Raw genomic sequence first — 16797 nt, forward strand, 5'->3', positions numbered from 1 at the left:
GTCTCTGATCAATTTATTTTCCAGATGGTAACATTTATTTCTTAGTTGGTTTATTATTCTAGGCTATAGTTTTCTAAGGTATGAGTCTTTTAATTTCATACTCCCACCTACCTAATATAGTAGAAAGAAAATGAAACTACAACTCTCAGCTGATGAATTTTAGGCATCTTTCAAATGTCAACTTGTAAAAAATCCTTCAATTAGAACAACAGCCTTGACTCCACAAGAAACTTTTATCTGTGCCTGCACATCACCAGAAAAGGCTCTCTTCATGTCTCAGCTTTGAATAGCCAATTGAAAGCTGCAAGGCAACATGGGGAAAGCAAAGAAGCCACAAATTAGCAGAATCTCTCCTTCCTGTGTCAGCATAGGAGTACACACAGGTACCCAGGGAAAGGAGTTACTACATTTGATCTTTTGTGGACATGTGGAGGTATACACACACACACACACACACACACACACACACACCAAAAAAAACACACACACACACACACACACACAAGTCTGGTGTGTTTCTCTTTCTTGCTCAGCCTTCTTGATTGCAAGGTCTCCTCCTTCCTGTTTCTTTCATCTTTGAAGAGCTTCCTAAACAACCTCGCCAAAGTAGAACATTGCCAAGGTTAGCCAATTGATTCACATACTCCTCATTATCCTCAGATACCATGAGTCACTGTTTGTTTTTCTGTACATAGTTTGTCAGAATTGTTCATAGTATTTCATGGTAGGTAGACACAGATCACCAGAAATTAGTTAGCCTGAGGAGTCAGGCTTCAGAATTGTGTGTACAACCCTACCTCATCTTTATTTCAAATGACAGTATAATGATTTTCTGAACTTTGGGAAAGATTTGGTCCAAACCCCTCACTTTGCAGATGTCCTATTTCAGTACAGAGTCAAATAAAGTGATGCCATAAACAAAGCTGCCCAGTAAAGAAGCAAGCATCAGCTTCAGGCAGAACTAATATATGCAAAAACTGCTTCCTCATCCTGCACAGCACTGTGCCTGTGGCATACCACCCACAAGGCTGCCAGGCCACTGTCACCGTGAACACAAATGACAGTAACCTGATATGTGTGAGCACTTTTACAGGAAGCCACTGGTAGCTATTGGAGCAGATGTGTTCTGTGTCTCATTTGGTAAAATGATTGCATCTTTCCTTTATTAATCTATGATGGATATTCTTCATGTTCATATTACTTTGGCATGAGACACTCATGCTGTTTTATGGGGAAAATCCATACTTTCGAACAGACTATTATACATTCTTGATATAACCAATGTCACTTCATATAATGAATGTGTTAATAAAATACACAGGATGATTGCTTCTCTCCCCCAGTGTCTGCACCCTACTTGAGCCCGCATCGAGCACTACAATACAATAATCATTATTACATTCTATTGTCAAAATATATTGGTGGCTTAACAACCAATGATGAGCAAATCTCGATGGGGTTTGAATTGGAAGCTCTTTAGTCCAAAAGAAAAGGAGAAAAAAAAACTTCACTAAAGTAGACTTTTTAGAAACCCTGAGTGTCTTTATCTCCATTGCTAGAAAAATTCTTCAATACAACTTTCTGTCTCCTGACATATGTGGTTAGGATTTTAGCCCAGGCTATGAATTATTTGCTAAATTTGGCTCTCTCCAAGCCCCCATAGTTTGAATTCATGCTTCAATCAACAATCCTAACACAGCATCTGGTTTTTAATATTTTGGGAGGATCATTTTTTGACACACAGACCAATATTTTTCTAACTAATATCCCAGTATTTACAGCATGTGCCTTATCCATGTTAAAAAAAAATGCTTTCTGTCTTTTAATACTGTCTTCCTTAAATCCTATGATGGGATTTATGTTGTTTTCCTTAAACCTTTAATAACCTTCAAAAAGAAAGTTTCCCTGGTAATTATTGTCTGTGAAACAGGAATGGGAAATTGCCTTCTAAGGAGTTTAACTAGGCAGGACAGTCTCCCCAGTGACCACATCACTATCAAATGGCCATGTTGTTCTTCTTATCTAACCCTGTGAACTTACAACCTCAGAACGGGGTCCTATTAATAAGCTCCATGTTCACGTGCTTAAACACAAGGTATGTAAAATAATCTTATGTTTTGTTTTGGGGTGATCACAAGGATGGAGGTGAGGTAACAGAATATGAGAGGAATCAGAATGTGTAGTGTGAAATCCACAAAGAATCAACAAAGAGGTTTTTTTAAGGTAATCAAGAGAGGTGTTGTAAGGAGGTCACTAGTTAGTTCCCAGCTGCTTAGCCTTGAAATAATGACACAGAAACTATATTATTTAAATCACTGCTTTACTCATTAGCTCTAGCTTCTTATTGGCTAACTCTTATGTCTTAATTTAACCCATCTCCATTAATCTGTGCATCACCATGAGGTCGTGGCCTACCAGCAAAGTTTCAGCACATCTGTCTCCTGTGGTGGTTTCATGGCTTCTCTCTGTCTCCACCTCCTTTCTCCTAGCATTCAGCTTAGTTTTCCCTGCCTACTTCTATTCCCTGCACAGGCCCAAGACAGTTTCTTTATTAACCAAAGGTATTCAAAGCATACAGAGGGGATTCCCACATCAGAGAGGTTCCTTTTGCTGAATGCTGACATTCATTGAAAAGTGAGAAAAGTTATTTTCAAGATTTATTTTTATTATTTTTTAATTATGTGTGTGTGCATGCACACACACACACACACAAGCACATGTAACTGCAGGTGCATAGAAAATCTAGAAGGCATCAGATCCCCTGGAGCTGGAGTTGCAGACATCTGTGAATCAGTCAACATGGGTTCTGAAAATCAACTTGGGTCCTTTATAAAAGCAGTATGTTCTCTTTAAATGCTGATCCATTTCTGTTGTACCCAGAGGAAAGCAATTATGAGAGATTCAACACATGTAAAACTAGGGAAGCATTTTGTTCTGTTTATTTTATGTTGTGTTGTATTGCTTTATCTTCAAGACCAGTCTGCTCTTTTAAACAAATGGTCTCCGGTCTTCTACCTGGTATTAGGAGGTATAGAACAAATTATCCCAGTTCTCTGTTTTCTGGGAGAGGAGGTAGAGAAAAGGTGAGTTGGTGTGGGAGGTTCTTCTGTATATGTATTGGTTTTATTGGTTAATGAATAAAGAAACTACCTTGGCCTGGGATAGAGCATAGTAGAGCTAGGCAGGGAAAACTAAACTGAATGCTGGGAGAAAGAAAGTGGAGTCACAGAGAAGCCATGCAGCCACTGCTGGGGACAGATGTACTAGAACCTTGCCAGTAGGCCACAAACCTTATGATTAAAATATAATTAATATGATTTCTGAGTGATTATTTTGGGAGTCTTGGCGGCCGGGAAATGTACAAGCAGCCTCCCCCAACAGTGAATGCTCCCACTTGTCCTTGTGCGGGTGTCAATCTAATCCATCATTCTATCTTCTGCACTGAACCTGGCCTACCCCATACTCACTCTGCAGTAAATGAAATGAGACATTTGGAGAGGTAAACCTGAGGAAAGAATCAGCCTCACCCACACAGCCTTTCAGAATGTGATCCAAAGTCCACCACACCAGGTCCACTGTACTCATTCCTTTGTCTCACCAGGAAGCTACAAAGCAAACTGGATCCTTTTCCTTGAAATTTCTTCTGTGAGCTTCTCTTGTATGCGTCTCTTCTTTAGCCTAAGTCTTCCCTTGACTGTGCTTGTTTGTTTGCTGTTGCTGAGATGAAATATTCTGATGAATATTAAGTGTAGCTTATGGGGCGAAAGGATCTGTCTATTTGGCTTAAAGTTCCAGAGGGCCAGAGTCCATTAGTGGTGGGGAAGATATGGAATAATGGCGAGAGCAAGAAGCTGGCTGTTCACATTTCATCTACACAGAAAGCAGAGAGAGAGAAAGACAGAGAGAGAGAGAGAGAGAGAGAGAGAGAGAGAGAGAGAGAGAGAGAGAGAGAGAGAGAGAGAGAGAAGTGGGGCTGGACTGTACAACCTCAAAGCCTGCCCCAATGATCCCCATCACTCAGCAAATCTCTACCTCCTGTGGGTTCCAGAACCTTCAGCCTACTTGTACTTATTTTATTTATTTATTTTCATTCTCCACAATGTTTTTCTCCCATTTACTTGTTTGATTTTGAAATTTTCTCTTCCTTTCACCAGGTTGTGAATGCAAAATTTAGAAATGTGTGTTTAGCCATCTGATGACCTTGTGCTTATTATCAATCTACAAAATTAACTGAGTTTTTATATTATCTTTGTTCCCTTTAAGTAGCCAATTCTCCCTTTTTATTATGATTCCTTCCTTCCATCAAATACAGTTGTTACACCTAAGATGAATGTAGAGTTAAAATAAATAGAGATAGATCTATCAATGTTATATATGTTAGCAAACCTGTCCAGCAAATACAAACCCTATTAATAGTATCAGATTCAGATGTTTCCTTTTAAAAATTGTCTTCCCCGTAAATAACCAACTTTCCAGGCATAATTTTGTCTGGAAATTCACTTATGAATGAAGACAGTCTTGGCTCAAGAGTCACATGGGGAAAACCCAGCACAACCAACTTCCTCGCCGAAAATTCTCTGTTAAGTCACTTCTCAGGTCAAGCCTCTCAAAGAGTGGGAGAATGTGACTAGAAGCTACTTTCTGAAAATTACTCAGAGACATAACATCTGACATATCTACCAGTAAACCGTGTCCCTGAGCCTCAGGGACACTCTCCAGCCAGAAGCTGGTGAACAATGTCTGTCCCCTGGACTATCTATCTGCTGTGGTGTAAATTCTCATCTGGTCTTCCAAAGCACTGAGTTTTTTGAGTTTCAGCATGGGGACTTTGTGTTTTCAGGTGAAGGGAGTAATCCTTGCAAAAATTGCATCTTAGTATACAGGTAAACCAGGTTGTATTTAGAAATAAATGAGTTATATTTAGAAATATATGTATATTCATATATATGCAATTATTAGCAATTAGCAAATGAAGAGGATATTAATTTGAAAGAAATCAAGAAGGGATTTATGGGGGCATTGGAGGGAGAAATGAGGTAACTATTATGGTCTCAAAAATAAAAGAAAATATTGAATTTACTGGTTACAAATCAATGTTTATTAATGTTGAAGTCCAATAACATGTTTTATCGTAAGATAGTAGAAGCTTCTACCCTGTATTTCCTAATAGGTGCATTTTTAAAATTTTCCGTAATCTTATTTATTGTCTGTTTATTTTTATTGTTCATAGTTCTAAATCACCGTTCAGATAGGAAACCCTGTTTCCATTTACCTGCTCACTTGACGTGATTTTATTCTTCTCTTTGTTACCCGGTTTTGCTCATTTCCTTTGCCTTTACTCAGGCTCTGGCCCAGCTTGCACATTCTGTTTTCACTGGGAGACAGAGCTCTTCCCTGTCCATCCAGTTGCCCCCTGTTGCAGAAACCATGGCTTGCTGAATTCTTCAAGCCCTTCCTCTTCTGCTTGGCATCTTATTCCCTCAGTGATCAGCCCTTGCTTCATTGCATTTGGAACAAGCTCAGGATGACTGTTAAAAGCCTTCTTTGAAACCCCCCTTCCAGAGTGGTTTTGCTCTCAACATTGTGACAGGAACTAGCACACTGAATAAGGCAGAAACAAGAACTGGACCCAGGGAAGCTCTCATCCTTCCCCCATTCAGGAGGGAGTGCACTGTAGACAGAGTCCAGAATCTAGCATAAAACCACCTGCGGTCTGCTAGGCTTGTCCCAGTAAATGTCAGAGGCTGCTCTCGCATCTTCCTTGGGGTGAATGTGCCTTTGTGTCCCGAAGCCCCAGCAGTTTAGAAACCAAACATGCAAGCCATTTGCTGCTTTCTCAGGTTGGCCTATGAAACTAATAATCTTCTGAGACACGGGGGCAGAAATATCAGACAAGAGGATCGAAATCAACATGGGGTAAATTTTTATTTATTTGTTTGTTTGTTTGGCTCATTAAATTCTCCTATCATTACCCCATTACCCATGTTACCAAATCATGATTAGGTTACCAGCTGCTCTCAAGATGCTTTGGTGACTCCCTGAGTCTGGACTCAGGTGTTCCTGAGTTCATGCCACAGCCCTGCTGCTAGCCAAATGACACATCATGAATTATTTAGTCTCTGTAAACAGCCATTTTGTCAACTGCAAAAGCCTAGGATAATGTTTTTATGAAACTGATTTTGAGGTCTAAAAGGGGAAAAGAAGGATAAATAACACAAGATACAAATCAAAAAAATTGATACATTTGTGAGAACTTTATACTTATATATGTTGAAATCAAAAGCAACCATGGCATCAATGTCAATTTCTCTTTTGATTTGGAGATGGACGAAAATTAAATATCAGTGGGAAAAAAAAAAAAACAACCCTGAGTCTCCAAAGGCAGAATTTTCAAGGAAAGAGTCTGCATTCTGACTAGCAGTCCTATTGCAATTGCTTTTGGCTTTCAAAAGATTGCACAATAGCAATGAAGAGAAGGTAAAGAGGCCAAATAGGCCAGAGATATTTAAGTGGAAAATTTCAAAAACACAGAATCCTATCACTTTCAAAATTAAACTTCCTGTTCCTTACACACACACACACACACACACACACACACACACACCACAAGGCATGGGGGGACATTAGTGAAGGTCAATAACATTGAAATTTGACAAGATTTTAAATTGTTGTCATGCTAACGTTTAATATCATCATTGCAGTGAAATTATTCAGTCTTCACTGAGCATCTATTTGGTAAATGTCCTTGTTTGCATGTGTGTGGGGACCCACAGATGTGAGTCCTGTTCCACCTTGACTGGAGGTCAGAGAGTTTGGGCTTATTTTTGTTCTTCCAAAGTTGTTGACAGCTTGACAGCAGGCGTGGCTATACACCCTGACCCCAGGGTGAGGTTACTTGGTGTTTTAGACATTAATATGGCCCAAAGAAATGGATTCTCCACCCTGACATAGGGAGTGACTGCCTACAGGATACTTAGTCTAGGGTGTGTTCACTGCATTTACTCAGGAAATAGTGGCTTGATGTCTCAAGTATTGAAGCAAGTAGCTGTTCTGGTTGTCCTTTGTGTCTTTTTTTTTTGTCTTTTGCCTTCTTCCCTCACTTTTGTATCGGGGTATAAAAGCATAGGAAAATTTAAATGCAGGAAAATTCAGCATTCAGTACCCACTGAGTTGCCCTCCTCATTCTATCCTACATCTCTGTGTTTCTTTCATATCTCTGTTCCTCCTACTTAACATTTCTATTCACACGCTCCTACCCTGGAACGTACAAACCCATCGTGACTGGATGGTGACAGAAGGCACCCCAAAATGTAACTTACGACACATGTGTACGGGTGTATGATGTGCAAGTGTATGTACATGCATGTTCCCATGTGTGCAGGTGCAGGAGTGTGCATGTTAGAGAGATACAGGCTGAGGTTGATATCTGGTGTCTTCTCCAATCGCTCTCCACTGTATTTACTGAGACAAATTCTCTCCCTGAACCCTGAGCTCTCCAACAGCTCACTTAGGGATCCCTGCTCTATGGACAGATACTTGGTTTAACAAGCAGGCTACCATATCAGCCTTGTTTTTACCTGGGTGTTGGCAATTCAAAGGCTGGATCTTAAGCTTTTTAGCCGCTCAGTGTCATCTCCGTGACTCCCAATATCTACCTTTCCACTTGTATTTCTCCTGTTCCAGAAATATATGCTTTTATCTCATAGATTTCATATGTATAAATCTACAATTCAAGTACCAGTCTCAGGAAATGTAGAGTGGGTAATATTTGCCTTCCTTAAAACAGAATCAATAGTTCTTTTATCTTAATACTGAAATATCCCGGCACTTTAGTTGAAATACATGTTTGAGGCCTAATCCCAGATCTGCTTGATTCCACTAGCTGAGGTGGAGCCTGGCAAGGTGTAGCTTAATAGCTGTTCCTGGGGTCCCAAACAGGTGTGTATCAAAGCTCATCTGGAACAACACAGAATTAAGTCAGGAGCTGATAGTGTTTGCTTCCCCTCTATTCCAAATCCTCAACAAATAACAAAAATGATTGCAGTTCTCTTTTAAATTTTCACAACCATTCACAAACATCTTTTACAGCCAAATAAATAAAAGTGTCCCACATAAAAACACACAGATATGCTTTTCTACATTTTCTCCATTCTGAGAGCATTCTCTTTCTTCTTAGAATTCTAGAAAAAAAATAGATATCGAGAAAGTAAAATATGCAAAACACTAGAGATTAGTATTAGATAAATCAAGTTTCTTGTTTTTTACCAACAAGCTGATTTCTTTTTCAAAAGGATACATCTGGCTAGCAAGTGCTCATACATTAATTGTGTGTTCACTTGACATTACTTGCTAAAGAGTCTGTTGGAACAGACATAATTAAAGTAAAGGTGGAAAGAACATGACCAGTTAAAAATCCACCAGAAATATAGCAGCTCTGGAAACAGTGTGAATTCAATGTAAAGATATAAATATATCTGCTTTCTCTTTGTACAAATCAGTGTTTATCAAATACCTGCCACATGCCAAGAGATTGGTAAATTTATTTTTTTTAAATGGATTTGTTGTATAAGTCAAAATATATTCACACAGGCTAACAGAATGACTGTGCTGTGCATGTGTGCAGGTATGTGTGTGTGTGCATGTGTATGTTACATTTCTGTGTATGTGTGGGTATGTACATGTGTGCACAAGTGCTGGCAGATGCCAGAGGCCTTGGATACCATCCCTGGAGATAGAGTTACAGCAGCTGTGATCTGTCCCAAATGGGAATTACAACTCGGGTTCCCTGCAAAAGCAGTATGTGCTCCTAACTGTTGAGCCCTCTCTCCAGGATCAGAGTAACTTGTATAGGCTCTCCAAGAGCACAGTCTTTGAGCTCACTGAACACAGTGGTACAGAATTAAAGTGATATAAAAAATCAGCACTGATCCTTTGAAAGTTTACCCAGTCTTCCCTAAGCCTCTGTGTTCTTTCTATTTAAGTTGCAAAGAATATCATTTGCTATCATGTATTTTGGTCCTGACTGTATTGAGTTTAATAATCCCATTTGAAAAGACAGACTCTAAGTCACTGACATTTTCTAATAGTCTCCTCATGCATTCAAATGAACAGGAGTCATCTTTGAAGAAAAATATCTGTTTTTCCATGAGACAGAATCTTGCTAGGTAGCTAAAGTTGACAAGGAACTCACTATGTAGTCAAGACTGGCTTTAAAGTTATGATACAGGTGTACCTCACCAAGCCTGGCTAAGACTAATATTAATTCCAAAACATTGAGACACATTGAAAGAAATATAATTCATTTCCTTTCAGTGATTACACAATAATAAAGTAATACTCTATGGATAATGCTGCACAAGTTATGCAATTCCTCTGAGTGTTTCAAGCATGGCCTTCTTTAGGATGCTCATGGTAGATGGCATGAATTTACTACTGAGAAGCCCAGCATTTCATGAGGACCTGGGTTGGATATCCAGCATCCCATGATATCTCAACCCAGAACTGATGTATAAGAATTCACTGAGGTAATGAGTGTAAATTAGCAAGTCTAAAATCTGGCAACTGGTGATCGAAAAGTAGAAGCTTTTTGATGAGATAACGAGAATGACGTTATTGTTGCATGTGTGTGTCGTTCCTCTCCTCTGCTGATCTGCTATTTATCTGGCAGTCGGAACTGTGTCGTTTTGATAATTATCATCCACCTGCGGCAGTATTTGCTTAATAACATCCCATATATATATGGGTGTGTGTGATGATCAGAAGTAACCATATCGACTGACAGAAACCAAATTCCTCTCTGTCAAAAAATATCAACAACATTTCAGCAAAGAACATAATATAAAATGTCACAAACACTAGAGGCAATGCCCTCGAAGCGACAGATGACAGAAATAATAGCAATAGCAAACTGTGTCTTTGTGCTACTTGTGTGCCAAAGCCTAATTCATATATATATTTCCAGGAATCTCAGACAAGGGATGGGTCCCTGTTATTCTTTTTTTTTTTTTTTTTTTTTTTTTTTTTTGGTTTTTTGAGACAGGGTTTCTCTGTAGCTTTGGAGCCTGTCCTGGAACTAGCTCTTGTAGACCAGGCTGGTCTCGAACTCATAGAGATCTGCCTGCCTCTGCCTCCCGAGTGCTGGGATTAAAGGCGCCACCACCGCCCGGCTCCTGTTATTCTTATTGCATGAATAGAGAACTGGAGATGAGAGAGGTTAAGTGACTTCACAAGGTCACACAGGAGGTAAGTGCCACAGAGGGAAGATTTGAAACCAGCATGTTAACTGCAAAGACCTGTCTGTAACAACACATGTCTGTGTCCTGAGGCAATGGTGGATTAAATGTGAGAAAGAACAAGAGATATGGGGTCAAAGGAAAAGAACAGATTTAAATGTAATGAAATAGGCCATGAGTCTTATGCTTTTTTTCCTTTCCTTTCCTTTCCTTTCCTTTCCTTTCCTTTCCTTCTTCCCTTCCATCCCATCTCTTTTTTCTTCCTTCCTTCCTTTCTTTTTCCTTCCTCTCTCTCTCCCTCTATCTTTCTGTCACTTTTTTCTTCCTTTCTCTCTTTCATTCCATCTACTGAAAGCTAGTGTGAGGGCTCACTTTCTCCCTGAAGAATGTCTGTGCAGAAAAGCACCTTCCTTGCTCGCCATGCTGTTCAAGCAGGGACACACATGCATCATTACGGAGGAAGGCACTTTGTTGCATTCTGAAACACTTGACAATCAGTGATGCCAAATTTAACAGCAAGTGCTAAACTTCCCAGGCTTTCACTTTCTTCACCTGTAGCCACATGCCTTCTAAACTGCTGCACAGGTAGGGACTGGGGTACAGTTTGCTTTTGGTTGTTATTATTTCATCTTTATCCCTGCTGTTTTTATAGAAATGTAATCAGTTTCTCTCAAGTATCAATCTTTATTTCCAACTTATGCAATCTTTGAATGATTTAAAAAAAGAAATGCCAATTATTGGCTTAATTGTGATCTTTCTACTTGTTTTAGCAGCTGCTTTCTGTGAGAGGTCAAATTCTAGGCTTTGCAGGACAATTGTCCCCACCACAGCTCCTCAATTGTGCCTTTCCAGTGTTCGGAATGGCCACATGCAATACATGAACTAAACGTGTGGCCAGGCTTCAAGAAAACTTCATTTACAAACAGAGAACCAAAGTTGATCCCAGAGCTATAGTTGCTGACCTCTGGGTGTTAGCAATGCTCACAACGTTAAAGTCCTGCATCATTTCCCCTTGAATGTCACTTTAATCTAACAGAGATAATCATGTTAGATTATACCAGCAGACTTGAAAGTGGGGGAAACCAAGCCCAGGCAAGTTAAGTGGGCAAACAGAGGGTGGTGCAGAAGCTGCAAAGCAGAGAAACAGTGAGGTGCCCAGTGTAAGGACCTCATCCTCGCTTCTGCATCTAGTGTGACTGCTACCCGAGGCCGGGGTTCCTGCGCTAATTAAAAATAAGGTCCAGATATTTTTTCGTTTAATTGAGTTGAAGCTAGAGATAATTAGTTCCAATAACAGTAACTTTGGGAGAATGAAAAGCTGGATTGACTAAAATACTTTGAAAACACAGAACGCCTAGCTGGCCTTCTACATCTTGTTACAGGAGTGAAGAGGAAGGCTGGGGACCGCATGGCAGTCTGACACCTTAAGACAGAAGCATATAATTAACAGCTAGATTGGGTTCGGAGGCCTTTTTCGTCAGTTTTGTGCTTAATCTGTGTCTTCTCATTATGAAATTAAAATTCAACTGGAATGTTTACATGGTGACTCACTCCTGACACCCTGACTTCAGAAGTTACAGTGCTGTGTATCATTAACCTCAAGACTGTGACATTTGCTTGAATTATTTGTTGTTGTAAATTATATTTGTTCATTATATATCTGGAAGGTTATACTAAATTTACTTGTCAGCTCAACTGATTAAGTCAATGCATTTTTAAATGAACTAACATGGAATTGGGGGGGGGGGAATGCCTTTTCTCAATATATGTAATTGTACAAATAAAAGCGGTAATTATAACAGACTCTTTTGAAGATAAGATGCATCCCAACAGTATTCTCCTCCTTTGTGGACTTTTCTCATTTTAATTCTCACCACTGCTCTTCATGGAGAGTATCCAAACACAACACTGGTCACCTCTGAAGACCCTTTTCCTGGGAAATCTAAAGTGCATGAACGAGATACAAAAAAAATTACCCGAGAAATTTATCCTGAATTCCTCTTGGGGTGCCATCGGGGATAATTCCTTTGAAGGACTTGGGGTTTGATATAATTTTTTATCTGTATATTTTAATGGGAGAAATGTTCCAGTATTGTAGACAGCAACAATTAGAAAACATTGCTTGACACATAAAATTAGCCATCACAACAGAGATGACAGAGAGGAGTGTAGACGGCAGTGTACAGATTTCAGAACAGAAAAGTACGAACTATACAACCCATCACCAGAGAAAGTACCTGTTACTCTGAATTCCAGGCTTCCCTTTAGCACCAACTTCAAACAATGGTGGTGAAATTAAATGAATAAATAAGAATGGGATGTTCTCAAAAGATTCTTGCTATCTAGAGTTACTATATTTTATGAAATGTGATTTAATATTATTGCTATTACTATTACTACTATTATTATTACTATTACTATTGAAGAGAATCTGATGACCAAACATGGTCATGCGTCCCAGTAGGTAGAGAAAGCTGAATATACAGGGAGATTGAATGATCTGTATCATGTTAAATGCCATCCTAAGAAGGGAAGAGGCAAAAGGGAAGCTAGAGCAATAAATGGGCTTTTTCTAGATTATCATGTTGACTTGCACTACATGTTGCTATGGTGAACTTGGAGGGAATCAGAAAGCAGGGCAGACTATAAGGATAAAGGATTCCTATTTAATGACAGTACTCAAAGCCTTCTGTCTAGGAGGTCATTCATTGTTGGAAAATACAGTCAACATTGATAAGCTCAAGAGAGCTGTAACTAAGGTAAATTTAATGTTTCTGTTGAAGTAGAAAATGTTCCCCACAAGCTCAAGCATCTGGTCCCGACCTGGTGGCACTGCTTTGGGAGACTGTAATGTTTAGGTGATGCAGCTTTGATAGAGGAAGTAAGGTGCTGATTTGCAAGCCTTGAGGGTAATAGGTGCACTCTGCTCCCACTTTTAAGGCCCTGCTTCCTACTCTACAGAGATCTGAGAACGTGAGAATTCTAGACACATAATCTCTCCTCCACAAAGCAGCATGCTGCCATGCCTTCTCCCACCATGATGGAAAGTACCAAATTGGGAAGGAAAAGAATCCATCTTCACTCAAGTCCTTTATGTCAGGTATTCGGTCAAAGATTAGAAGATGCAGACTTCTCTAACAAATCAAAATCAAGTCGTGAAAGCTGGGGAAAGATTTAAAACTAATTCATTCACACATATTCATATATATTCTATATCCAATAAGTCAGTAAGTGTTATTGGTCCATTAACTTTAGAATTAATCTTAAACTCAACCCTGTTCATTCCCTCCATTGCTAAGGTCCTAATCCAGGTCGCTGTTATCTCTCTATCTGCACTATTCCACTAAAGCCTGTGTTCACTCGCCACCCAATCTTGCCTCCATACAGAGTTCTCTCAACACAATAAGAACACTGATTTAAATAAACCGTCTCTTCTGAAGACCTTACATTGACAACCTGTTTTGCACAGACAGCAAAAGCCAGTGTCCTTTAGGTGTCCAACAAGATGTTATACACTCAGGTTTCAGATATTCCCACCATCCACTCCTACTTAACCACTGTTAGCTCCTTGCTGCTCATTAAATGCACTCAGCCTGCTCCTTTTCCAGGATCCTTGCACCTCCTCTACCCTCAACTTTGGCCATTCTTCCAGGTGCAACAAGGTTTCCTTTTCCCTCTCTTCAGACTTTCACCCTCTCAACAAAGCCTTTTCTGAACAGCCTGTTATGCCTACAGTCTTTCTCCTTAAGCTCTAAATGCTTCTTCCCATACCAATTAATATCAATTGCCTTATAACTGTGGATGGGATGACCTTGCCTTTGGAATATAAGCTAAGAGATAGAGATTTATCCCTTTTCTGAACAGTGATAAACCCGTAGCTTCCAATGCAATATACTTGGCACAGCACTGGAACATACTATGCATTTGTTAAGCGAATTCTAGCAAAACTATGGCACACAGAAAGCAGAGAGATCATATCCAGGACATAACAATCCATGAATTCATAATGAATCATTCTCACACCGTTCCATCCCATCCCACATCCTAGTGTCTATCACATAAACACACCTTGGTCTCCAAGGAAATATTCGGTTTTGGCACTCTGTGACTAAAACACAAAGCCTAAGGGTTCACTTCCCTAGAGCATACAGAGGGCACTGTGTTCTCCTCTAACGTCTACCATTCCCAGAGTGACTTGTCCATACCAATCCTGCTCTACCTTCATGTAAAGGGCAAAGAGTGCTTTAAAATGATAGGTCCCTTTGTAGCTCTCCTTCCCCCTCTCTGAAAGCAATCAAGGGATAAGCGCTTGAAGGTATCCAAACAAGAACCATGGTAAATGTCCAATGACAAGCCTGAATGCCAGGTCTCACGTTTCCCGAAGCATGCCTATTTTTTTTCCACATAAGGGAAGAAACGTTTTATAATCCAAACCCATTCCTTTTCACGTGCCTGCTGCCCCCGTAAACAGTGCGTACACAAATGCCTCCTTGTGTGAAATGTCTGTCCTCCAGTTGTCACATGTCCTCGGAGCAGTTGGTGCCTGACTCCTACCAGGGGCCCTCTGCGCACTTACCACCATGCTCGGCCCGTACTTCTGTCTCCTGGCCAGATGGCCTTCATTACAGGGAGAAATTCTCCGGACAGGTGCTTCTCATGCCTGGAAATACCATCGTGAAATTCAAGGCCGAGATAATCTGTGTGTGGTGGTGAGGCATTTAGTTGTGAGTGTGATCTAGGAAGCTTGCACTCTGCCGCTGGGTTTTTTGACACCCACTTGTTTGCCCTTTGCTCTTAGAAAAATACATCCACGTCCAAGGAAATTGGGGTTTTTAATCATCTCGATTTTGTTACTGTTGAACCAGCAAGAGAGGCAACTTTATAAAACTTCCCAAACTGGTTGTCCCAAGTATAGAATCAAAACAGACAGCACAAAACAAACAATCAAAAACATTCTACTATATAAGTTCGGGAACATTCTATAATCAACAAAGTTGATATCACCTTAAGATAAGATGTCAGGGAGGGCAGGGATATCTTTTAAGTTGGCAAGCAACTTTCCCTTTCAAAACTTAAATCTCCCTCCTCTTTCTCCAGTTAAGTTTTTGTTAGTTCCCCAGGCTGGGGTTAGTTGCTGTCTGTCTAAATCCAACTCCTAATCCTTTCGCTGATGAACTCTGCTTCACTGTGTGCAAAACAACCAATTGCCGTTGGGGGGGGGGATCAAACTGGTGCTCAGCTCATTGATCCAAAAAGAAATGACTCGGGGAGGGAGGTGAGTGGGAATTCATTCCTGGCAAGAAGTAACATCCCAAGCATCAAAGAACGCGAGAATTCTTTCTGTAGCACACATTGGAGATAATCAGGGCGCATTCTGTAGTCAAGAGCAGCCAGGACTGAACCTCTCAGATCTCACACCACCTTTCCTCTCTCACTGTGTAAATGTGAAAGTAACAATAAGTCTTGCTGACAATTACTTCCATGTCTACTGGCAGGGATCCAGCGGTGGTTTGAAGAACTACTGTGAGCCATGCGTGCCTGGAAACCAACACCCATTAACTATCTCCCTAGTTTCCCCTGTGACTTATAGAATGTGTTATTTTTCCCCAGTGAGTAACCCTTCCAAATGTTGAATTAGTAATATTAGCACCAAATACCACTAATTTGTCAGCTGGGTGGTGTTTTTCCATAGTGCTTGTGATGGAGTCCGATTACACCTTTTGCTGCACAGCCAAGCAAAGATGAAAATCTGAAGACATTTTATTTATATAATTCTGCCAGGCTTTACGAAGACACATTAAAAACAGTCACAGAGGTGACTTAGTCCCGGTTCAAAATACTCACCCAGACTGCAAATAGCATCCTGACATTTCAACCTAAGCCTCCAATAAAGCTGGCATTTTGGCAACACCAGCACTATTTTGGAATTTCATAAACTAAATTAAAGTTTTAATTCATTCAGCAGCATTTATATATGAAATTCCCATGTTTGTGCAGAGTTGGAAATTAAGTTGGTGGCCTCGGTTGAGCTCCGTCAGAGTTTTATGGAGGAGTGGGGGTGAGAATGGAGAGGATGCCCAGAAGTGAGGGGCCCAGAAAGCTCCCCAGCTCCTTCCACCTGACGCCACTGCCCAGTACAGGAGGTGGAGGAGCAGTGAAGGTTCCCAGTGGCCAGCTGTAGCATCAGCTGCTATGGGGAAAGTGTGGAGTGCCTAGCTGCTTGCTTGCTTACATTGAAGTGCGTACATGCTGCCAGAACCCTATTCAGAAACAGAACTGGTATCAGTTTTGAGGCCTGGGTGAATTCTCAAAAAGAGGACTTAAAACTTCATTTTATCAAGAGACCCTACCTTCGTTAAAAGTCACTGTCCCTAATGGAGTTTTGATAGCCAGCAGTTATGCAAAATTCTGCAATGCCCACACTCACAATAGAAGGTAATAAGCCAGGAGGGGAGGCAGATGTGGGCCCTGGCAGATACCATGAACTGTAGACTGTCTAGTGTCTCCGTGATCCACATATGCTTGCATTTCCCCACATTATCTTAAGTTCTTTCCTAAATAGAAA

The sequence above is a fragment of the Arvicola amphibius genome, chromosome 14, assembly GCF_903992535.2.
Source record: "Arvicola amphibius chromosome 14, mArvAmp1.2, whole genome shotgun sequence".
NCBI classification, from domain to species: domain Eukaryota; kingdom Metazoa; phylum Chordata; class Mammalia; order Rodentia; family Cricetidae; genus Arvicola; species Arvicola amphibius.